Source organism: Chionomys nivalis, chromosome 6 (assembly GCF_950005125.1).
Source record: "Chionomys nivalis chromosome 6, mChiNiv1.1, whole genome shotgun sequence".
Taxonomy (NCBI): Eukaryota; Metazoa; Chordata; class Mammalia; order Rodentia; family Cricetidae; genus Chionomys; species Chionomys nivalis.
Window position 1 is genome coordinate 68,000,804 of NC_080091.1, and position 24,960 is coordinate 68,025,763.

A 24,960-nucleotide genomic window follows, 5' to 3' on the forward strand; every position below is an offset into this window, starting at 1 on the left:
AACTCAGAGGTGTAGGTGGTTGGACACAGATTTGAAGTCCAAAGCACAGCAAGATGCCCATGGGGCAGAGGGGTGGGGAGGATCCAGATCTGAGCCACCCTGGTTTACGGTTCTAGGCAGTTCCCTGATGACCAAAGGCTGAAGTTCAAGATGAACCTCGCGGACTTGTCACATTTTACCTACTGAGCTCTGGCTGCCTGGTTTTGTATCTCAGGGTCTAGACTCTGTCGCCTGCAGCACAGTTTGTCATTCCCACTGATGCAGGCTAGAGAACATCTGGGGTTGGCTGGGACGCCCAAAGCGTGTCCTTTCTGGAGGTCCCTCAGCCTTCTGAAGAGCGAGTGGTTAAAGAGCACATTCTCTAGGCTCCTGCTGCCCTTGACGTGTTCTGTGCTTTGAATATCTTCCTGGAATTCACGGTTCAGAACCATTTTTTGAAGGGGCGTTGGGGGTTAAAACAGGGTCTCACATAGCGCAGGCCGGTCTTAAAAGCCTGTGTAGCCAAGGCTGGCCATGAACTCCTGGTTCACCTGCTGCTATGCTCTGAGTGTTGGGACTGCAGATACACGCCAGCAAAGCTGGTGTTTGCTTATTTTGTTTTGCCGAGACAGGGTCTTACTGCATAGCCAGGCAGGCCTTGAGTTCTTACTCTCTCCTCCTGCCTCCAGCCCCCTGTACTGGTGTTACAGGTGCATGCCATCATGCCCAGGTCCCTATCCCTCTTGGTGGGATTAGTGTAAGGATAAGATGACTCCAGCCAAGTGGGAGAGATGAATAAAAACGTGTGCCTGGCACATAATCAGTACTCAATGCATTGATTTTTGTTAGTCTCAGCATCTCTAGGGCTCCTTCTCACGCCAATACCCCAGGGCTTGGACAATCGCTTGGTGATGGATTACACATGTGGAAATGGAAAAACCCTCAGTAAATGCTGACAAGGTTAGGTTTAAAGGCCTAATGAGTAGAACCACCACTCATTCCCGGCACCTGGGGCTGGCCAGCTCCCTCTTTGCTTCCCAGTGCCTTGGGTACTGACGACCTTGGGTCTCAGTTTCAACAATGCCCCAGGATGCATAATTTTGTCATTCTGGATGAAATCAGTGTGGCTGTCCTGTAGCTGTCTTTTTCCCCCATCTAATTCTAGCATTGATACCAGTGAGCATGGTTGAAGTGCAGGTCGGGAGTTCTGTTTGTCCGTCCTTGATGTGGGAGCCACAAACATATCTGGGAGCAACCTGTTTTCGGATACTTTCAGGAAGTCTTGAGTCTGGTGCACTCTAATGACTGACATGAAGACTCCTGGCAGTTCCTGGGAGCTTCAGGGCTGACATTTGTGGTAGTGGGGACTGAACCCCGAGCCTGCTCCATACTAGGCAAGTTCTCTATGACTTAGCTATGTTCCCAAGCCCACTGCTGACACTTGAATGTCACCCATGAAATGTGCCTACAGGGTTGCTGCTGACCTTACCCGAATTATTCAGCCTCATAACTTGGGAGTTGTTTTCCTACTCTCCAAACCATTAAATGCACTTCCACGAAGCATGGAACCACCAACCTGCTACTCTGCCAAGAAACACACGTTTCGTGGGTGCCCAGTTTTCCTTTTCCTGGGCAGAGTGGAATGAACCTCTTCCTTGTAGAAGACAGACTTCCACTGTAAGTCAACATCCCCTTGTCTGCCACATGACTGGGTAAGCTGTGGCTCTCCTATCTGCCTTTCTGTCATTTTCATTTTGGAAATGGGCTATCTCACTTGGTGACAAGCAAGTCATCAGAGAAGAGGTGGCTAAAGGAATTATAGGAGCTATGAAAGTTTTGTGGATGATTTTTTTTTTAAATAAAAAGGGTCTCTAGGATTTATCCGTAGTGCTTGAACTGGATTTTTGGAGCCTATTCCTTGTGGAGGGATACCTTGCTCAGCCTAGACACTGGAGGGAGGGCCTTGGTCCTGCCTCAAAGTGATGTTCTAGACTTTGTTGACTCCCCATGGGAAGCCTTACCCCCTATGAGGAGTGGATGAGGGAGGGATGGAAGGTGAAGGGATCAGGAGGAGGAAAGGGAGAGGGAACTGGAATTGGTGTGTAAAATGAGAAAAGACTTAAAACTTAAAGAAAAAATAGGGTCTCTATATCCCAGATTAGTCTCAAGCGCCTTATGAAGCCGAGGATGCTACTGTTCTGGTTGGCTTTCTTCCACCTTCCAAGTGCTGGGATTGCCGACCATGGACCACTGCAGGTAGCTTTGTGAGATGCTGGGGCTAGGGCTTCATAGTGCAATGCAGTCTACAGTGCAGCTGCATCCTCTTCCAAGAAATGCACATGAAGGCTCCGAATATTTACTTTGGGGTGCTGTTAACACTTAATGTTCGTACTTCCTATTAACTTGTGGCTTTTCTTGGATCCTGCCGCAGAGACCTTGTTTGCTGGGATAATCCCCTGCACAGTCCTCAGAATCTTGCCTACAGTGGGCCTGGGCAGGTTTCAAGTTGAACTGAGTCTTCCCCTCGCCCTTTCTTTGTATTAACGTTACACTGTATATAGTAAATACCACTGCTGTGTGCTAAGCAAACAGCTATTCTGTTAAAACACAGAAGCAGACGAAAATTTGCTTCTAGAACCTCTCTTCCGAGAGTGTTTGGAGCAACCCAGGGACATTCTGTGACAGGACCCTCCTGGTGCACTCTAAACAAAAGACAGTCTGCTCAGTTCTGTCTGACCTTTGGGGATGTTTGCTCTTACCAAGTTTCCCTCGTTATAAGCCACACGGATTGTGCAACGTGAGGGCCCTCACCTCCAGATGCCTTCTGGAAATGAAAAGAGAGGGTTGTTTTCTGAAGAATCGTTCTCCAACCGAGTTTAGGGGTCGTATGGAAAGCTGTCCTGAGAGCTTTGTCATTTCACTGGCTGAGCTTCAGTTCGGGACCACAACCAGTCAGCCATTGAACGACAACCACCACCACAGCAACAAAAATCCTGGTGACGCGGCTCAGTGGCTAAGAGTGCTTGCCACCAAGCCGGGGGACCTGAGTTTGATCCTGGGACCAAAATGATAGGCGAGAAGCACCCCGAAAGTGGTTGTCTGACCGTCACGCGAGAGCCACCCCGAAAGTGGTTGTCTGACCGTCACGCGAGAGCCACCCCGAAAGTGGTTGTCTGACCGTCACGCGAGAGCCACCCCGAAAGTGGTTGTCTGACCGTCACGCGAGAGCCACCCCGAAAGTGGTTGTCTGACCGTCACGCGAGAGCCACCCCGAAAGTGGTTGTCTGACCGTCACGCGTGACAGGGCATGCATGCACATGCCCCTACAAATGCACACACACAAACACACAAAATTTAAAAAAAAGAACTGTCCTATGTGCTCACTTTTTCTCCATTTCAAACACAACTCACATTTTCAACTAGTAGATTACCTATCTCCTAATCCATGAATTTCCTTGGAACGGCGGCATCTAAAAGACAATTGTTTGGAAAGGGTAAGGACTCAAGATGTTCAACTATGTAATCTGAAGTTCCCATCAGGAACTCTGACTCCCCTTCCTCTCTCTCTCTCTCTCTCTCTCTCTCTCTCTCTCTCTCTCTCTCTCTCACACACACACACACACACACACACACACACGGTATTGTTGTTTAAGTTACAACCAAAGAAGAAACAAATAGTTCATAATAAAAGTTCAGGTTTTCTTCTGCTTGGAAACTGATGGCTCTGATCTCAGACTAAGGTAAAATTCTCAGAGGCAGGTGCTGGAGAGAGATTATAAACATGCTGAGAAGATCTAGCTTTGATCAATGCCAAAGAGCAAAGGAACCCTCAGATTCATCGCTGCCTTAGAAACTGTCAGGCTTGAGAGGATCAATTCAGAGTGAGAGTCCCCCATCCCCCTTCTCTCTCCCATATTCATGTTTTAAGCATATATATGGTGGGGATAGAATAGATAGATAGATAGAGATAGATAGATAGAATAGATAGATGGATAGATAGATGATAGATAGATAGATAGATAGATAGATAGATAGATAGATAGATAGACAGATTGATAGAATAGGTAGATAGAATAGATGGATGGATAGATAGATAAAATAGATGATGGATAGATATATAATAGATAGATAATAGATGATAGACAGACAGACAGACAGACAGACAGACAGACAGATAGATAGAGTGTTCCTTTTTTGGAACAGGGTTTCACACAGCTCATTCTGGTTTTATAACTGAGGATGGCCTTGAACTCCTGTCTTCCTCTCTGAAGTTCTGGGATTACAAACCTGTGCCACAACATTGACTTGAACAGTGCTTCTGATGGACGATACTAGCATAGAGCATTGAGGTGGAAAACAGGCCCAAGAGGCAGAGTCAAGGAGTTGAGGGCAGGTGCTCCACTCAACACCATTGACTTTTTCCCATGCAGTCTTTGGTGGGGATAACTGGACTAAGCTAATGAACACCTTTGCCGGATTCCATTAAAACAGAGTAAATCAGAAAAAGGAGCCCATGGTTGGCAAGGCAGACCTCTCAGTAGAAGCTGGCTGCTGTCATGAGAGAGGCAGGTGAGGGGAATTGAGAGGATTCACAAGAAAACCAGATGCGGGACCCAGCTCCAGGAATAATGGTGACCGACTTGGAAAGAGTTCTGTCTGAACTCCAAACATAGCAGCGACAACATCTGAACCATGGCTTGAAATCTGTCTTTTGAAGGACATCAAAGATTCTTCCAGAAATTTAACTCTTGTTCTACACCTGAAGCCACTCTGCTCCACCTGGACCCATTAGGTTTGTGTTACTCCTTGCTACTGGTGCTTGTGGTTTATGCTGTGATCCTCACGTGACTGCCCCAGTCAGTGTCACCAGTCCCCAGCCCTCCTCTCCCTATTAAACCATTCTTTTACCTCGGAGTCTGCTGAAATGTCACTTAAGTTCCGGACCGTCCCTGATGGTCAACCTCTGGCTCCGGACATCAGAACCTCATTTGTTTTCTTTCTCCACTGTGTGCGTGTAGTCTGCAGGCATGTATGTGCATGTTTTCGTGGGCTCCTGTGTGGGGGTGCATGGGTAGGTACCTGTGTGTGCATGTGTGTGAGGCCATGTGATCTGGAAGGGCCTGCTTATTCTACAGCACAACTCAGCTGTCATTTTCCACACCGCTAGTACCGGTTTTGCTTCTCGTACTAAAATTTCCACTTGGTAAGCACATGGCTCCCATTAATTCAGTCAGCGCGGTAATGTCACCTCTTGAAATTTAAGTACCCCCCCAAAAAAGTGCACTGCACCCTATGAACACTTCATGTGGGTTATTTAAGGATTCCCAGAATCTAAGTCTCCATGAGGTACGCCCCAATTGCAAACTTCTTGGGTTGATTGGTAGGGGTGTCCTGAGGGTGGCATTGCCGAGTTAAGGCTAATCCAATGAAAGTCAAAGTATGAACTCACCACTAAATGTGCCCATTAAAACAGTACTAAGCAAAACAGACAAATCATTCCTTTTTCCACTCTTATTGGGACATTGGTGTTTACAAACATACAGGGGACTGCGCCTGGGATGTTTAGTAAAAACAAAACAAGGTGATTTGGGTGTTGCAGGACATCTGATCACACTGTGAACCATGAGATTGCGTTATTTAAATAAAACCAACCATGGGTCAAGAGGCAGAGTAAGCAACGAGTTGACTGGAAGTAACCATGTAGAACGAGGGGAGGTTGGGAGGTGGGGTAGGCACAGGAAGTAGAAAGGAGGGACATCAGGTTGAAGGAGTTTTGTTTCAAACAGCATAGGAAAGAGTCCTCTTTCTGGGACACTGGCAAAGGAGGAAGGTCAGCTGGGTATTTTCTCTGCCTCTCTGAGCTAGCAGGTTTTCACCCCAGCATCTGACTCCCAAGACTTTATTGATAAAAGAAAATGATAGAGACTTAGTTGAAAAACTGGGGAGGCAGCTGAGGCAGCGGCAGAGGCGACAGTGGCAGGACACTTGTACTATGTTCATCCGAGCAGTGGTCAAGGCGACGCCACTTTAACTTACCAAACTTCAGTGAGTTGGGGAACTGCCAAGTGAGGCTAGGTGGCCCAGAGCAAGATGTCCTTCTAATTTCCTTGTTACCTGAGCTGTGAAATGGAGAAGATGACATTAGTAACCCAAACATGCTAACGAGGAGTCTATCAAGAACCCCTGATAGGGGCCAGCAAGATGGCGCAACCAGTAAACTCAGAGAGTAATGGCGCTTGCTGTCAATCCCAACAGGCTGCATTCAGCCCTGAGGACTGATCTGATGGAAGCAGAGAACTGACCCCTCCTCTTCTGAGTAGGCCATGGAACACGCTCCCCACCCTCACCCACCCCACATATTATACATGGAAAAGAAATGTAATAGAAAGCTCTTTCGTTTGATTGCTTTTTTTTAAAGAACTGCTGATAAGAATGGCAGAGAAGAGAAGCAAAACATGGTGTTTTCATTCATACCAGGAATATAGCCAAGCATTATGAGACTTTTCTCCCAAGAAAAGAAATGACATCCTTTTGACGGGTTTACAATGCTACTCATATTAGCTGTATGACATTCAAGGGGAAAACGTCTCACTCTGACAAGGAGAGGAAGAATCGAGAGGAGAACCCTACAGATTCAACAAGGTGACAAACTCAGCTCTACTGCCTGCAAACTGGGTAGTCTTGGGCATTTGTCTTATCTTGCTTTGATTTGTGACCAGGTCTCATATAGCCCAGGCTGGCTTCTGACCTACTGTGTGGTGAGGCTGGCCTTGAACTCCCGATCTTCCTGCCTCCAACTCCCAAGTGCTGTGATTGTATGTAAGAGACATCAAGATGGGTAAGGGGTCTATACAGTCCTCCAACTTTGCGTGCCCTTTACAAGCAGGCTTTTATGCTCACACAGAGAGGCCTCCCTAACTGTTCAGCATTTTATGGCCACTAAAACCCTTTTGAGTAGCCAGGTTCTGTGCAGCAGGTTTTATTTTATAATACCACTCCACCGAGAATGAATTGATGTGGCAAGAGCCTCACTCCTGCTCACTCCTGCAGCCAGCCTCTGAGGAAGAAATTATGAAGTGTGATAACTCCCGCTCCAACTCAGTAATCATTTATTCCAAAGTTCTCCCCAATGCAGGGGCCAGGCTAACTAAGCTTGAACTTTTGATTAGCATACTGTTCTTGAAAGAACTTTGACCCACAGACATTTGGCAAGGCCTCGCTTCTCTGAGTCCAACCTGTGTCACGAGTGCCCATTTGAAGGGTAATAAAGAACCCGACTGTTTGCTTACAGCAAACGGAGGTGGTGCCATGTCATTACTTGGCTTTTATCTCCCAGTCCACCAAACCCTCGACAAAGGAAGTGTGCAGCCCACAGGTCAGCTTCCCAAAAGATCAAAACAAGGGGACAGATTTCCAGACAGAAAAACACCAAAGTTCTACCCGGCATTTTGATACATTAGTTTCTTAAGATGGTCCCAAGACCAAAGCACTTGGAGAGAGATAATTTGACTGGAAGACACTGGGCTCTCCCAGAAGGTTCCTGGGCTCCTCTTTATTGACATGTTATAAAACAGGAATTGGATACAAGGAAGCAACCACAGGTGCTGAGAGTCAGTGCCTCTGCCTTATACAGGATACATAGTCCTGCTGCCAAATTGGCTGAAGCCCTGCCCCTGCCTCCTACAGGATACACAGTACTGCTGTCTCATTGGTGGAAGCTGAAGCCCTGCCTCACAGGATTCAGTCCTGCTGCCTCATTGGCTCAGAAGGGGGACTCAGTGGCTCAAAAGGGGGCTGTATAGAGATCAGATCCTAGTTAAATAAGATCCTGGGATGAGTCCTGACATAACGTCTGGAGTCCTTAGAAGAAAAAGTTATAAGGACACCAGCCACCAGATGACACAGCAAGAAGACAGCCATCTTGGGTCATCATGATGGTTCATCAAGTACTACCAGAACTGAGTTTGATCCCTAGGCCCCACACGGTGGAAAGAACTGACCTCCATACATGTCCTGCCACCCAACAACAAATAAATGTGTTTAAAAAATATTAAAGAAGGTAGCCATCCACAAGCCAAAGAGAGGACACTGGAAACCCCAATTTGTGAACGCTCTGATCTTGAATTCAAGCTTCGACAACTATGGACATCGACTCCTGCTGTCAAAGGTCCTCGTCTAGATATCTTCTTCCTATACCCAAAAGAACCAATCAGTGCCAACTTCCCACACTCCCACAGCATGTCTCAGGACCAGCAGGCCAACAAAGATGAGCAGAGGGGGCTGAGTTTGCAATTAAATGACTGGGGTGGAAAGCAGGCAAAGGAAGGGGACACACTCTATCTGCAACTATTAAATTTAGAAACTCTGTGGTACCATAAGGTCATATAGAATATAACCTTGACTTGATTACGGTGATGGCTCTTCAATCCACAATTCTCGGACTAAACCATTTCAGGACATTTAAAAACACCCACCACTCACACTTTTAACACATATTAAATGAACTCCGATCATACACCAGGCCTTTTTGCCAAACCCAGGGAACAGCAACTGTGGATAAAATGTATATATTTTCAGGTCCTAGGCTAGAAATGTTGAATCAGAAAGACAAAGTCACTGCTCTCTAGGCAGGAACAGATGACTAGGACAAAGAATTTCAGGGAGGCCATTATAAAACTGGGAGGCCAGCTACCATGCACAAGGAGCGCGGAAGGACACCAGGAAGGCAGGACTTCTCTAGCTGGACTAGTCAAGGAAGGCGAGAGTCAAGTCCTAAAGGATGAGCCAGGGTGTCCAAGAGACAAGGGTGAAGGGTGGGTGGAGAGAGGACATCTTCCAGAGCGCACGGGGGAGGGCAGGACAGAAGAGAATGGTACCCACTTAGGCAAGTGGGATGGACAGTGGGCCGGAATGAGCGGAGGAACCGGAGTTCCTATCTGACGGCACAGGAAGCTGCTGAAGACTTCTAACTGAGAAGGGAGACTGGCTTCCTGCAGCCGCATGGAGGAGCATGCCGGCCACAATGCGGAGGAGAGCTGAGGTACACGGGCACAGGGACACTTGGGGTCGAAGTTAGAGATGTGGAACTCAAGAGGTCAGTGTGTTCGACCATAGCAGTGCATACACTGCCCAAGGCATCATAGGCAGATGTGGGAGCATTGCCTTTTACAGTAAGGGGGAAAGAGAAGAGAAAAGAGAAAAGAGGAAGAAAGGGAAGGAGAAACAGACGGAAGGAAACAAATGCGGGAACGGCCTTGATTATTAGCCCAGGCTAGGATAGAACTATGTAGCTGAGGCTGACCTTGAACTCCTGTTCTCTCTGTCCCTCCTCCTAAGTGCTGGGATTTTAGTCATGTACCCATGTGGGAAAATGTATTTCTTTAAAAACTACCTTAGCCATCAGAAATAAATGTCCTTTCTTCCCCCCCCCCCCGCCACTCAAGCGTGACTGTGGCCTCTTTTCCTCACGTATCTGTCAGTTTGCAGGGCAGAAAGCAGACTTCCCTCATAGGAAGGATTCCTAGAGTTAATTAGTCTAAATATGTAAGTGCAACAAATGCTAATTAAAGCACAGATAAACATTAAACAACAAATGAGAAACTAATTATCGTGTAACTAAAGATTGTTCTCCCTCTCAGTGAACACGAGCCAGACTAAAACAACAAACAAGGTAACAAAGGGTTAAAAACCTAAATATTGTCTGGGGATATGCTGGGTTTGATTTCCTTGGGACTCTCCCAGGTTCTCAGCATTTGGGCTAAGATCACGTGTTGAAAAGTAAGATTTGCGAATGAACATAGAATTTTCAGACTAAAGAGAAGCCAGGCAAGGAAGCTGGCATTTGCCAGGCAAGCACTGGAAGGCTGAGTCAGGAAGGAGACAGTACATTTGAGGCCAGCCTGGGCTACACAGAGCTCCAAGCAAAGCCAAAGCTACAAGGTGACACTCAGCTCCCAGCACTCTATATAAAGCCACAGACACTAGTCACCTTAAAACGTGGGGGAGGGGTAAAGGGGCGCGGAAGAGTGGGCAGAGAAAGGCAGATCCCGGCGTCTACTGGTCAGCCAGTCTAGCCAACAGAGTGCTGTGCTGTGTGTAGGGAGAGACCCCCAAAATGTGCTGTCTGCAGTGATAGCCTCCAAAAATGAGTAAGACAAGCCGGGCGGTGGTGGCGCACGCCTTTAATCCCAGCACTCGGGAGGCAGAGGCAGGCGGATCTCTGTGAGTTCGAGGACAGCCTGGTCTACAAGAGCTAGTTCCAGGACAGGCACCAAAGCTACAGAGAAACCCTGTCTCGAAAAACCAAAAAAAAAAAAAAAAAAAAAAAAACCAAAAATGAGTAAGACACCTGGCTTTCAGGTACAAATGCTCAGAGAACACACGCACGCACACACACATGCACTCACGCACACAATGTATGAGCTATAAACGATACCGCAATAAAGACTGAAGGTAAGGAAGATGGGGGTGGGGGAGAACGCCACGTGAAGAGGTGGACATTTATATCCAAAGAAAGGGGGAAGTATATGCAGGAAAGAGCTCTTCTTAACCTTATCCTGAGCACATCCTCTCTCTGTGTGCACAAAAGTGACTTGTGATGTAAAAAGGCTTCCTTGTGCAAGAACCGTTTAGAAAAAGTCCAAAGTCTCTTCCACCCTCGGAAGAACAGTACTTTCTTACCTGGTTTCTCTGGGCAAGCTGCCCTCTTGTGGTTCCTGAACACAAAAGCAGGCGGCAAGCTCAGCCTGTGTACCGATGCCCACCAGGAGGCCTGAGGGTGGGGAGGCCACCTGCGTCTCTGTGAGGGACACGCCCTATTGTGGCTAGGGGCATTTGAAAACTGGGTTGTCACAAAATAATATGGGTTGAGGTTGACAGATTGAATAGATGATTTAATCTCAGTGTTCACTGCTATTGAATTGGAATATTTGGATAGCTACTTTCACTTTGGCAAGGTGGAGCCAGACAGCCTATCAGAAGCAAGCACGGAGCCCAGGCAAGTCAGTGCCAAGAAAGCAGAATTGCACGTTCCGGTTCCTTCTGCGGGTGTGACTCAGGAGTGCCGAGATACCTCTGCACCCAGGAAACAAAAGTAACCAAGTGGTACTCAACTTTGTTTTTAAAGTAACCTGGGGAATCCAGGTGTCACGGGCAATGCTTGACATTAGTTTAGGAAGCAAAAGACGGAAGCCTTGTTGGTGTCCAGGTCTCTAACGCCAGCATTTAGAAGGTGGAAATAGACCAAGAGTTTAAGTTTATGCTTAGCTACAGAGTTTGAGACCAGCCTAGGCTACAAGAGACTCCGGTCCCCTAAAACAAAACAAAATAAATGTACACAAAACGAGGGGGTGGGTGGGAAGGAAGAAGGGAGGGCCAAATTGCTCATCTTTCTGAAAAATGCACCCTAAACAAACTCCACAAAAAAAATAAATACCCCAAATAAAAGGTCTCATGCATGTAGCCTAGGCTGGCCTTGAATTGGCTGAAGCTTGCCTTGAACCCCTGATCCTCATGCCTCTACCTCCCAAGTATCAAGATAACAAGCGTGCCCCACCATGCCCAGCTGAACACTCTTCAAAAAGGTTTTTGTTAATTTTTATTTTATGTGTATAGGTGATTTGTCTGCATATATGTCTGTGCACAATACATGTGTCTGTGCTCAGGGAAGCCAGAGAGGAGGTCAGATTCCCCGAGACTGGAGTTACAGATGGTTGTAAGCCCACATGTGGGTGTGGGGAATCGAACCCAGATCCTCTGGAAGAGCAGCCAGAGGTCTTCATCTCTCTAGGCCCTTAACAACTGTTTTATATGGAAAATGTTACTGAGGGCAATAGCACAGACTGCATGTAATCCCAGCAATTGGGGAGGTGGGGGGAAGGGCTGAATCAGAGGGCCCTGAGTGGGAGGCCAGCTTCACAAGGGAAGAACTGGCAAGATGGCTCAAAACCCTCTTACTGTGCAAGACTGAAGACCTCGTTTGGATTCCCAGAGCCCGTGATGGAAGGAGAGCTCCTGAGAGCCATCCACTGATTGTCACGAGCCTGTTGGCACACACACACGGAGGTTTGAGTCACCACGCTGGCTTCTCACTACTCTTTTTAGTGGTTAAGAGCACTGGCTACTCTTCCAGAGGTTCCGAGTTCAATTCTCAGCAACCACATGGTGGCTCACGACCATCCTTAATGAGATCTGGTGCCCTCTTCTGGTGCGCAGGCATAGTTGCCTGCAGAATACTGTATACATAATAAATAAATCTTTTCAAAAAATTAAAAGAGCCTGTCAGCTGGGCGGTGGTGGCACACGCCTTTAATCCCAGCACTGGGGAGGCAGAGGCAGGCGGATCTCTGTGTGTTCGAGGCCAGCCTGGTCTACAAGAGCTAGTTCCAGGACAAGAACCAAAAAGCTACAGAGAAACCCTGTCTCGAAAAAATCAAAAATATAAATAAACAAATAAATAAATAAATAAATAAAAGAGCCTGTCAATACGCCCTATGGTCCTACACTCCGTTCCTTCCCACTCTTTCCTCGTCTTCTTACATAGAAATTACCATAAGCATGCATATTCATGTATCTATCTGCCCCACCCCTGAAGCAGGGCCACCCCTAGTCAACACTTAACATTTGAAAAGTGGAAGGCTCTCGCTTGATCTGACTTCAATCCTTTAATTAAATTAGTTTCAACAACACCCTCAAGTCCTTCCTTAGGTCTGCCTCAAGTCCTTCTTCTAATAACAAAAGCTCATGTATTTGTCAAATCCCAGAGTGACCGTGGTAGGTGAGCAACCTCTGCAAGCCAGTCTCTGAGATCAGAGGCCCGTGGGGGCCTTTGTTCTGCCGCTGAGAAAGCAGGTGTATGAGGGATCTGGTGTCTGTGAGTTCACACAGAAACAATGGACTCCAGAGAGCTGTTCCACCAGCTTAGGGGTTCATCTCAGTTGGGAGAAGCGCAGAGTTGGAGGCTGGGCTACATCACCAGATCTTGTGTCAAAAAAAAAAAGTGTCTCTCTGAACCTAAGGACCAAAAATGTTTATGGCACAAAAAAAAAAAAAAAAAATCTCAGAAATGTGCTAAGGGACCTCAGTCCCACCTTGAGTGTCCCGTGATCCATTTTATCTCATCACCATCCCAGAGGTGACAGTTGACAATCTAGCAGCCACACCCAGACATCCCTTCCTGTCTCCTTCCCTCTGTACATGTTTTATTCTTCTGAGACAATGTTGCTCATGTGGCCAAGACCGGCTTCTAACTTGATGTGTATGTAGCAAGATGATCTTTAATTCCTGATCCTTCTGCCTCAATTGCCCAAGAGCTGGGGTTGCAGGCACCAGCTGTCAAATCCAGCTTGAGACCTCTTTCTTTTAAAGAGCAACTTGGCAATGTATCGGGCACAATAGTGTATGTGGGTGTTGGTTGGATTCTGGCATGATTCAAATAGCCCCACATTGAAACGACTTGGGGAAATGCCAAGTGTTGTGATAGATGCCTGTAATCCCAGCACTTAGGAGGATGGAGAGTCTAAAGAGCTAGAAAGCCTTTGGTCAAAAGAACGGGAGGGAGGAGAGGGGAATAGGAGAGAAGGAAGAGAAGAGGCCAAAGGGGAGAATGGTTTCCACTGTTGCCCAGTATGTAGAGACATGCCAGTTTGGGACTCATCTTTGATTTTTTTTTATTTCTATCCTCTAAGCTAATCATTTGTAGAAATGAAAGATGCTGCTCTGTCCTGTCCACTTCTCCCAATGCTTAGACAGGCCGATCTTCCTTCCTGCTTCTAGTCTGAGTCTCTTACCTTCCCCTCTCTCTCCTGAAGAGGCAGCTACTGCCTCCCCTCTCCCCACTTCTCCCCTTCCCCCTCTCTGCCTCTCTCTGCTCTTCTTCCTTCTTCCCTTCCCTCTTTCCCCCTCACTTCTTAACTGAGAGCCAGGTCAGGTGACCACGTTCCGCCATCTTTACTTAGGTATTCCCTGCCTGGTCTCCCAGTGCTGACTCTGTTACGTTACATGTGTGTTTTACACAGTGGCATGCCTTTGTTAGGGCCACAAAGAGTATCCACTTCGCCCAGTTCCTGTTCACTGTGTCTTTGTATACATGTGTACATAAATACACCTATGTTTGCTGTTAAATATTATAATTGTCTGTTCACTGTATCTCATTCCAGACTACAAAATAATAAGTCTCATGTTTTAAATTGGTTTGTACTTTTAAGTCTCTTACAAAAAACCACTATATATGTAATCCAACCCTGATTTAAAATGGATTAAGCTGTTCTCTACTATTGTCAGTTCTGCTATTAACCTATTGCAAGCAGTTTTTTCTTCTTTCTGTCTTTTTACGAATATAAATCTTACCCATTAATTTGAGAGCCAATGCGGTCAAGCTCAGACCCATTAATTTGAGAGCCAATGCGGTCAAGCTCAGACCCAGCTCTCCAGGTGGATTCTATACTGTATACTATATAGATGAATTATATATATAACTCATCTATACCTAGCAAACAGCCTTTGACTGTTCAGAGATCTGGGGAATATGGCATTTAAGTATTTAATTATTAAAACTTTTCATAACAAAAAGGGACAGGTTGGCTCCTAGCAGCAGCATTCTAGTTCCTCCAAAGAAGACAGAAGACAAATGGGCACAAAACGTCCATTCACAATTATTTTTCAACTGCCAAGTGCTGACCACTGGGAAAAACTGCCTTTCATCTAAACTGAAGATCTCCAGACAGTGGACAGAATTGCTGGAATCAACAGCCTAGCTGCTCAGATAAAGATAGGTTTGTCTTCCTACAGATTTCTTAGCTCACAGGATATTCTGGAGCCTGGCAGGCCCTACGCTAAACAGCAAAAGGCAAATTCAACCCTCAGTGGCCATGGAGGGCCCTGAGGAGGAGTAGCTCTAGGTGCCAACCAAGTTAAGTTCTCTGTTGTTTTTTAATCAATAACCCCTCAAGTAAAATTTTATCCTTCTCAAAGATCTTTGATGCAGTTCGACAGTTGAGAGGTTTTGTCAGTTTAAAAGGACAACCTCAACAAACAAATTTCAGTAAAACACAAATACAAGTTATTAAGGTGTGTGCCTGCAAGTTATAAAGGTGTGAGGACAAACACAAGCTATCAAATTTCTCTCTCATGCTGCCTTTCATAGTCTTAAAAATACTTTTCATTGTGCAAAAACATCTGCCACAGTCATTCTGACATAAATATGCTACTGTTTATATAACGCATATGTTTAAAACTTATGTTTCCACAAATCCAAAAATTCTTGTGAGTTCCAGGGAGCCAAATTAAAGGATCCACCTTAAACAGGTCAGATACACCCCTCTCAATTCCCTGGTCCTAAATTTTTTTTTTCCTAAACTTAACTTTGTCCTCTGTTCTGCCAGTACCTTAAACAGGTGTAAGAGGCACCAGACATTTCCATACCACAAACCAGGATGTGACCAGCACCCAGCTTTCTCAGGTTCTCCCCTCAAGACGACACCCACAAATAAGCAGGAAGCAGTCTTGAGAATCTGCTGTTCCAATTTCTTTAACCTGTTGTGCCTAACCTCCCGCATTTTTATTATAAAAAAGAGATGAGAATGTAATGGTCTGTCCTGTCCCTTTAAGAGACAAACCCCGCCCACTCCCTCCCATGTCCACCAGCGAGGCAGGCAGATCCTACTTCCAGTCTGAGTCTCTTCTCTTCCTTTCTGTTTACACTCTTTTGAGCTGCCTCGCTCCCTTCTCCCTACTTCTCCCCTTCCCCCCCCTTATTTCTCTCTGCTTCTCTCTCTGCTCTTCTCCCTTCCCCCTTTCCCCTCCATAACCTGCTAAATAAATATCCAACTTCACTCTGCATGGCATGCCTCTCCATCTGTCTCTCACCTGCCACATGGCTCCCTGCCTGCAATCTGGTGCCTCTCATGGTCCGTGGGCCACTTGGGGAACCACTGCATTTTACCACCACAGCTCCTCGTGGCCCGCTGCTCACTGCAGCCACTTGGGGACCTTCTACCATAACACGGTCAGCAGCATTTTATTTCACCAGTAGCTAGAGCTAACTCAACTCCTCCAGTCTCACTCAGTCAAATGCCAATTGCTCAAAGAAGCCCTTTCCTCCCAGCCAAAATTGGGTACTCTTAAATACTGGCCAAGTTCAGTTAGTGCTCAGCTGTCCGCAGCAGTGGCCTCCACGGAATCAGAGTTATTGTCTCTGTTCACTTCACCTTAGCATTCCTGGTGGGATGGCACGGGACACAACCTAGTAGCTCAATAAAATCACAAGAGAGAGTCAGCCAAGAATGAAAAGTCATGGCCACTGTGGAAAGCAGGATGACCACCTGACCCAAGTGGCCTCTAAGTAAGCACGCCAGAGAGTCTAACCCATCTGTGTTAGTTGTACCACCATACTCAACAGCCAAACGGAATCATTCTAGATACCCAGCCCCAAGCAAATCGATAAAGAAAAGGACCTACATAGATGCAATGGAGAAAGAACAGACAAATGTCATTTGCAGGAGTGATGAAACTCGAGATAATGATGTTAATTAAAATAAGCCAGATACAAAGACAAGTACTTCATTTTTTATGATATTTACATGACATGAAAGCAAAAACAGGACTATTTCGGGAAAGAGAGGGTGTAGTGATATTTATTTGTATTTTAATAAATAAAGTTCATCTGAAGATCAGAGTGCAATGCTAAACCACTAAAGGCCAGGCAGTGGTGTCACACACATTTAATCCCAAGACTCAGGAACAGAGACAGAGGAATCTTTGTGAGTTGAAGGCCACCTGAGCTACACTTGATTCAGAAACAGATCCAGGTGGTGGTGGGTCACACCTTTAATCCCAGAATTTAGGAGTCACACACCTTTAATCCCAGCACAAGGGAGGGGGAGACAGAAGCGATATGACTGGACAGAGAGAGGAGTATAAAGAGGAGGAAACAGGAACTCACTGGAGTGTGCAGTCTGAGGTTTGGTGGAGACACAGTGCAGTCTGGGCAGTCTGAGGACCCCCTTCAGTCTGAGCAGTGGTCGATGTAAAAGGTCTCTCTCATAGCTTACTGTTCTGCTTCTTTGGTCTTGAGCTTTAACCTCTATATCTGGCTTTGGGTTTTGAATATTCATGCTACAAAAGGGGGCTGTGGGCAGAATATGAGCAAAATACAATGGCACGTATGTATGAACACGATGCCAGGCATGGTGATGCATCCCTCTAACCCTGGCATTAGAGAGGTAGAGGCAAGAAGATCAATAGTTCAAGTCCAGTCTGTGCAGGATGAGATTCTACCTACAGAAAGGAAAAGCAACACTGCTTTGGACACTAAAGAAAAAAGAAAACTAAAAAAAAAATGAAAACAGAAGTTGTACCATAAAATTTAATTGCAATAATCTAAAAAAAAAGCAAAAAAGAAGAAGGAAAGCCAGGTGTTGAGCCAGTGTTTACAAACATCTCCCACTTCAGAACTGTAGAGGCTGTGCCCAGACAATCCTATTTGGCAGTTCACCATGGGCAACCAGCACCAGGGCAAAGTCCTGACTCAGCAAAACCCGCCTGAAGTTCATTGGCTATCACCCCATCATCTTGCAGGGCCCCACCCAAATCGGGAAGATGCGTTAGCATGAAGGGGGGTGGGTTGTGGCCTTCAAAGTCAGCATTTACGGTGGAAGAAAGAACGCTTGCCTGTGATTCCTCAGTTCCCAGTTCTGTCTGATGGCACAAAAGAGGCCCCAAGCTGATGCTCATGCACAACAAACCAAAACTAAGTAATCTTAAAATTTAAAAAAAAAAAAAAAAAAAAAACAAAAAAAACCACATGGTTAAGACTATCTTAATATTTACCTTTCTTTTCCCTTCTAAATTACGTCTAACTGGACAGCCATGAGAATCACGTCTGTGAAATCACTCCCAGCCACCCACCCACTTTGGGAACATTATCCACCCAGTAGCTCCCAACCACACGCTCACTTTGGGAACGTTGCCTTCGCTCTGATTTTCCTCCAGACTCCAGAGAGGCACACAGTTGAGAGCCTGATGAGTCAGCCAAAATGCTGTTGGCCAAACACCCGGAGCCCTTGTAGTTTGCACAATTCTCCAGGAATTTCCTAACAGGGTCGGAATCTGACAGAAATTTCAGCAGCATAAGACAATCTGGATTCACCACATGGAAGATGCAGGACCAGGCTCAGGACGTAGCTCTGTCTACAGAGTGCTGGAAGTCCTGGGTTCTAACTCCAGCCCTACACAGCACCTAGTGAGATGGTGCACAGTAGTGAGCTCAAGGGTAGCTTGGGCTACGTGTCCAAAAGAAAAAGGAAGAGGAGGAGGGAGGGAGAAGGAAGAAGAGGAAGGAAGAAGTGCAGAACCCTAAGCTCCCTCTAAAAGCATTCAGAGCTTCCTAAGATCAACATTTAAATTACAAGAGCAACCAGCCAGGCTTGGTAGCTCAGGCCTAGTTCTAGCACGAAGAAGCAGCCCGAGAAAGGATGAACTTCAGTTGAAGTCAGCCTGGGCTACACAAGACGGAAAACGTAGGGGTTCTGAGCTGCAGTTGCCTCCCACTTTCCCCAAGCACAGATGTTTCTGGAGAGTGAAGACACACACTGCCTGGAACTTCTATCTCCTCACAGATACCAGTAGAATTCCACCCACCCTCGACCTGCTCCACGTAGAAAATGAGCTAACTGGAACGCAGAACGCAACACGTTCCTGTTCTCCCGGAGAAGCCTTCAGGAGGCTTCATGCCCAAAACCAGATCCCTCTACTGTGAACTAGGAGATTAGCTCAGGCTACTGAAGCAGGAGCATTACAGGTCCCCTCTCCTTCCCAAGATTAATTCTGTTTTCACCCAGCAGGATTCTTGGCTCGTCCCATCTATCTTAGTCAGGGTTACTATTGCTGTGATAAGACACCATGACCAAAAGCAGCTTGGGGATGAAAGGGTTTATTTGACTTATATATCTGGAAAACAGTCCACTGGGGGAAGCCAATGCAGAACTCTAACTGGGCAGGAACCTGAAGAAAGAAGCTGAGGCCATGGAGGGGTGCTGCTTACTGGTTTGCACCTCAAGATTTGCTCAGCCTGCTTTATTTATTTATTGTTTTTTTTGTTTGTTTGTTTGTTTGTTTTTTTGGTTTTTCGAGACAGGGTTTCTCTGTGGTTTTGGAGCCTGTCCTGGAACTAGTTCTTGTAGACCAGGCTGGTCTCGAACTCACAGAGATCCGCCTGCCTCTGCCTCCCGAGTGCTGGGATTAAAGGCATGCGCCACCACCGCCCGGCTATTTTTATTGGTTTTTTGAGACAGGGTTTCTCCGTGTAACTAACAGCCCTGGCTATCCTGGAACTAGCTCTTATAGACCAGCCTGGCCTCGAACTCACAGAGATCCACCTGCCTCTGCCTCCCTAGTGATGGAATTAAAGCCTGTACCACGGCCGCTAAGTGAGATCTGGTTATCAAAACAATAAAAACAAAACACAACCCAGCAACTAAAGTCACAGAACCTCAAACCTTGCCTCACTGATACCTCATATAACACAGGATTTTGGAAACTCAATTAGCGTCAGGGAGCCATGTCAAATGGCAATAACTACTAAGCCATCCTTAGTGCAATGGGTACCTAGTGAAGCAATGTGCAGTGTTTTTCCCAGCGGCTCAGTTCAGGTCTTTCCCAGTAGGAGTCTGCAGATTAGCTTATACACAACGCACTGTTTTCCAGGTAATAGGCACAGATGTATACACCTTGTCCATAAAAGGTGTCCTTCCTCTGCATGACTACAGAACACAGGTTTGTCTATAGACGTCTGGGGAGATTCATTCCACTGAGGGTGCTTTTTTTGGTTTTGTTTTGGTTTGGTTTTTTGTTAACCTGAATTCCTCTGTTTAACTTCTCTGTTTGTCTCCTTAGTTCCCCTCTAATCAAATGTCCTTCTTTCTTAGAAAAACTGTAATTAAACTTGATCTTCTTATTAGAAATTTCACTTCCTTTCACGGTGTTTGTTTTACTCAGGCTATTTCTGAAATAATGAATTTATCTTTTAAGTAAAAAAAAAATATGTTAGTTTCTTCTACTCTTGAAGAATATTCTAAGTCCCCCAAACCTAATAGCCTATGGTCCCCACAAAGGTTGAAGAACAGCCTGGGTTTGTCTACCTTGTGTGGTCACTACCGTCTTTCTCACTCATGTGACAAACATTCTAAGCCCTGCTCTTCAGCTGCTCTCATCCGACCTCCCATTTAGCTCTGAACAAATGAGCATTTTAAGCTCAAAATGTTCAATAATATTTTGATATTTTACAAAAACAAGAAGTCCATATTTCTGTAAACTTTTTCATTTTTTTTGCAAAAAGATTTTGCTTATTTATTGAGTTACTTTTTTATGTGTGTGAATGTTTGCTAAGTGTGTGAGAGGCCGGAAGACAGTGTCAGAGCCTCTTGGATATGGAGTCATAGACAATTGAGACCTACCATGTGGGTGCCAGGAATTGAAGCCTGGCCTTATGGAAGGAAGAGCAGCCAGTGCTTTTAATGTCTGAGCCATCTCTCCAGCCCTCTTTTCCAATTTTTAATATTCTTAAATATTCTTCCTTTTCTTAAGCACTGAAGATAATTTCTCTTTACAACATTTACATCTTTGTTATAATAAACTCTAATCATAAGAACCATGAGACACAAAGGAGAAAGCAGAACTCATCTGAAGTAGCTGTTTGGAGGAATTCTTTATTTAGTTAGTTTTTCTTTTGCCCACTAGACATTTCTTCATTCTTCTATCAAATAAGTCACTAAGGTACGCTAACTCCGAAGTACCGTGATGGCTCACCGAAGAAAATCAAGTACAGAGTCGAGCATGGTGACTTACAGTTTAACCCCAGCACTGGGGAGGAAGAGGCAGGTGGATGTCTGAGTTCAAGGCCAGCCTGGCTTATAGAGTGAGATCCAGAACAGCCAGGAATACGTAGGGAAACTCTGTGTCAAAAAAAAGTAAAAAAAAGAAAAGAAGGTGTAGTGCCCATTTTACAGAAGGAGAAACTAAGGCAAGCCACCAAGAAATGAGCTCTCCCAGGGTCAGAGAAGTGATGACTATTAGGTTCAGACAGTCTACCCTAAGTTTCTTCTACCCAGGAGGAAAACAGGAGTTGCTCAAGTGAGTGCCCCTGGAAAGGCCATGAACTGCTGACTCCCAGCCTAGCTAGTCCACACTTGGTGGCCTGAGGGTCATGTGATAGGAAGCAGTCTGGAGTGAGCTGCTTACGAACACATGACTGCTCAGTTCCTTGTGGGCTTCCTAGAGCAGAGCTGAGCCAGGGACCCACAGTGGCTCCAGTTCTGGGAAAGAGAGGAGGCCCGTCTCCCTGGTTTCTGAGCCCACACGCAGCTCCCTGCATGCCCTGAGCAAAGCCAAGTTGTTGCTACTTCCTCTATTAACTGTGCTCACGAGGGTTCTCCTCAACAGCTGTGAGCACACTCAGCATCCCGTGGCCCTGGAGTTAATCACGGTGAGACCAGGCTCCAGAGAACAGCCTGGGACAGCTCAATGACAGAGAATGAATGGCTTTATTTGTTTATTTATTTATTTATTTACTCAACTACCAGCCATCCATTATTTATTTATTTTTGAGACAGGTTATCACTGTAATCCCTGGCTCAGTGAAGAGCAGGTTGGCCTCAGACTCAGAGATCTGCCTGCCTCTGCCTCCAGGACATTAAAGGTGTGCACCACCGCACAGGGCTGGTCTCGACTATTGGAAGTCTTGTTTTCAAGAGCTGGGTGTGGTTGTGCATGCCTTTAATTCCATCTTGGTTTACGCAGGGAGTTCTAAGAAAGCCACAGCTGGGCAGTGAAATCCTGACTCAAATATTTTAAAAGCTTATTTTCTCTTTTCTGGTCTTCATTTATTTTCTTTTCTTTTGCTTTTCTTCCTTTTTTTTTGTGCATTTCAGACTCTTTTTAAAAAAAAAAAGTTATTAAACCCATGCTTAAAAAAAACTGCAGTCAGATTTTTTAAAAAAGTCTTCCCACCAAGTTTCAAACTCAGCATTAGTCTCCTCCGTAGCCCCATGGGCACCAAATGAAGATGAGACAGAGTGAGGCGCTGTGTGAAGAGACCAGACAGGCTTGTGGGAGTCTCCATCCTGGAGCTTAGGAGATTTCTGTAGCCTGCAAGGCCTCCTGCCTGCATGTCTATTTCATTCACTTCAATCGCCTCAAGATTTTCTTCCCACATCCTTAGCTGGTTTAGTAATTTCAATTACTCTGCCCTTACACCTGCAAACTTACCTTCTGGGAGCCTGTTCTGTCTCTCACCCTCACATTATCAGGATTCTCCAGGCCTCAGTTCCTCATCAGGCTTTGACAGGATACAAAGTTCTTAACAAGGAACCCGGTGGTGGCGCACACCTTTAATCCCAGCACTTGGGAAGCAGAGGCAAGCATAACCCTGTGAGTCAAAGCCACCTTGATCTACACAGTGAGTTCCAGACCACCCAAAGCTACTAATAAGACCCTGCCTAAGAATTTAAAAAGCGCTTAGCAAAATGTTTGGCACACAGTAGATGCTCAAAACATCATAGCTGGAGTCAATTCTAAATCAAATAGACAGGACAGTGGTGTATGCTATAATCCCAGCACTTGAGAGGCTTAAAGCAGGATTGCTGTGAGTGGGAGACCAGCCTGGGCTACACAGATCCTGATTCAAAATAAAAGGGGGGATGGGGTGAAATCACACCCTACATGAGATGTAGAAGCCACTAGTTCAGATTCTCTATATAGGTAAAATTCTGCATATAAGTTGTTAAAATCGTGTGCCTTAAGGGAGACCTGGCTTCTCTAATTTAAGACGCCTGAGGAAAATTCACACACACACACACACACACACACACACACACACACACACCCCTTCTCACACCAGAGCAACCCCACCCCCATGCATAGAGCCACATTTCCAAGGAGCCCTGGCAGGAACCTGCAACACATTCTTCCCTGGTGGTCTTTCTCTGCGGCCATCTTCCCAGCCATCTTGGAGCAATGGCTCTGTTGGGAAGAGGACTTAGGAGAATTATTGGCCAACAGAGCTCGGAACACTTTCTCCCAAACTAATCATTCCATATAAAAAAAAAATCGTACTCCAAGTCCAATATATATCATTTTTTTTGAACCCAGAAATGCTTTTTGAAGATTCCAAAATTCTAATTCACTCTAACTTCCAATATAGCGATGTCCCTGACTTCTGACGAAGTCATCTTCCTACTGAACTTAGTTTAAAGAACAAAGCCACAGGATGCCACTCCGTACGGATTTGCTAAACACATTTCCTAGTACTTTACAAAACAAGCAAAGGAACAGAGACTGTTAGGACTGGCACCCACATTGTTAGTAACCAGGCACACTGTGGCCCTGTCCCTTGGGAACGTGGCACAGTGTGTCATGCCCTGTGTCCTGTGTCACCCCTCCATGCATGGCAGACAGCACCCTGTCCTTTTAAGAGACAAGCCCACCTACTCCTGCTTTCTCCCACTTCTGCCATTTTCTCTGAGGACACGGCTTTCTGTCTGTCTTTCTCTCTCTCCCCTAGCTCTTCCCTTCTTTCTCCCTCTTCTTTATCCTTCTCTCAATAAACTCCACACTCAAGCTCGGCCTGCAAGCCCTTTTTGTCTCCTGCCCACAGTCCTCACCCGCCATGGGATCCGCCAAGTTCCCACTCACACTGTAATCATAACATGGTACAGAGAACTGATTGCCCCAAATCGCCCTCTGATTCCCACATGTGTGCCATGATGTCACCACACATATGTACGTAGGTGTACACACAAGCTACCTACATACAAACATGTAAAAAGTTTAATGTAGAATCCACGTGACTTTCTCTGACCATGTTCCTGATCCAAGTTACTACTGTAACTGTCCTTTTGCTGTAAAGGACAAACAAACATATCAGAGTATATACAGGCAAAAACTCCAGTGCACAGTAAATAAGCAAATACAGTTTTAAAAAGAAAGATAATCATAACAAACAAGTGACATTTGTTTCTCCATTTGGAACCTACACTCTACTTTTCTCCTGACTTCAAGGCTCTGAGAATTCCTCGGAACACAAGGATAACCTTGTAGACACCAGATAGGACTCCCGTGCACAAGGGTTGGCTTAGGTAATCAGATGGATGCCGCAGAGGAGACTCACCAACCATTGTCAGTGGCAACAGGCCTACAAGCTCTGGGAGAAGAGGCAGTACAACTGTGAACTGCTTCACTGGCATCCTCTGGCAGGGACATTGTCCTCTCCTGCCCCATCATGGCAAAATAAATGACTCATCGGGACAGTCTTCAGTTCTGTGTTACCAACAAAGCAGTTCCACAACCCTGCGTTCAACCCACTTTAGGCTGCTGAAGATGGTTCCAACCTGGGCAATCCTAGACATTGTCTCAAAAAGAGGATGGTGGAGCATGCCTTTAATCCCAGCATTCAGGAGACAGAGGTAGGTTGATCTTGTGAGTTCTATCTAGGCCAGCAGGGTCTAGATAGGAGTTCCAGACTAGCCCAGGCTACATAGTGAGAACCTGTCTTTAAAACACACAACAAGAAAGTAGAACAGGACTATTAGGAATGTTGTCGGGAAGATAAGACAAAGTAAAAGAGGGAGATGAATATGATCGATGCCATAAACTATGTTACCTCTCTATACAATTCATATATGCAAATAATTTTTAAAGGTCAAAGCAACACACCCAAGGACCATTTATTATAGCGCATCCCGGACATCTGGGTAGTCCAGGGATGTTCTTTTTTTTTTTTTTGGTTTTTCGAGACAGGGTTTCTCTGTGGCTTTGGAGCCTGTCCTGGAACTAGCTCTTGTAGACCAGGCTGGTCTTGAACTCACAGACATCCGCCTGCCTCTGCCTCCCAAGTGCTGGGATTAAAGGCGTGCGCCACCACCGCCCGGCTACAGGGATGTTCTTATGGAAGGTTAAATTGCTAGGGTTTACACAAAACACTGGCTTCAG

At 45.9% G+C, this 24,960-nt stretch overlaps 1 protein-coding gene across 4 annotated transcripts in view; it reads right to left on the reverse strand.

The window, feature by feature from the left end:
- Rbm47 (RNA binding motif protein 47) overlaps positions 1-24,960 on the reverse strand; it is a 136,547-nt gene that overhangs the window by 71,982 nt on the left and 39,605 nt on the right. For all 4 annotated transcript variants that reach the window (XM_057772953.1, XM_057772956.1, XM_057772952.1 and 1 more), the window contains one exon: positions 6,016-6,098. The gene's annotated coding sequence lies outside the window, so the exon portion shown is untranslated. The remainder of the gene's footprint in view (positions 1-6,015; positions 6,099-24,960) is intronic.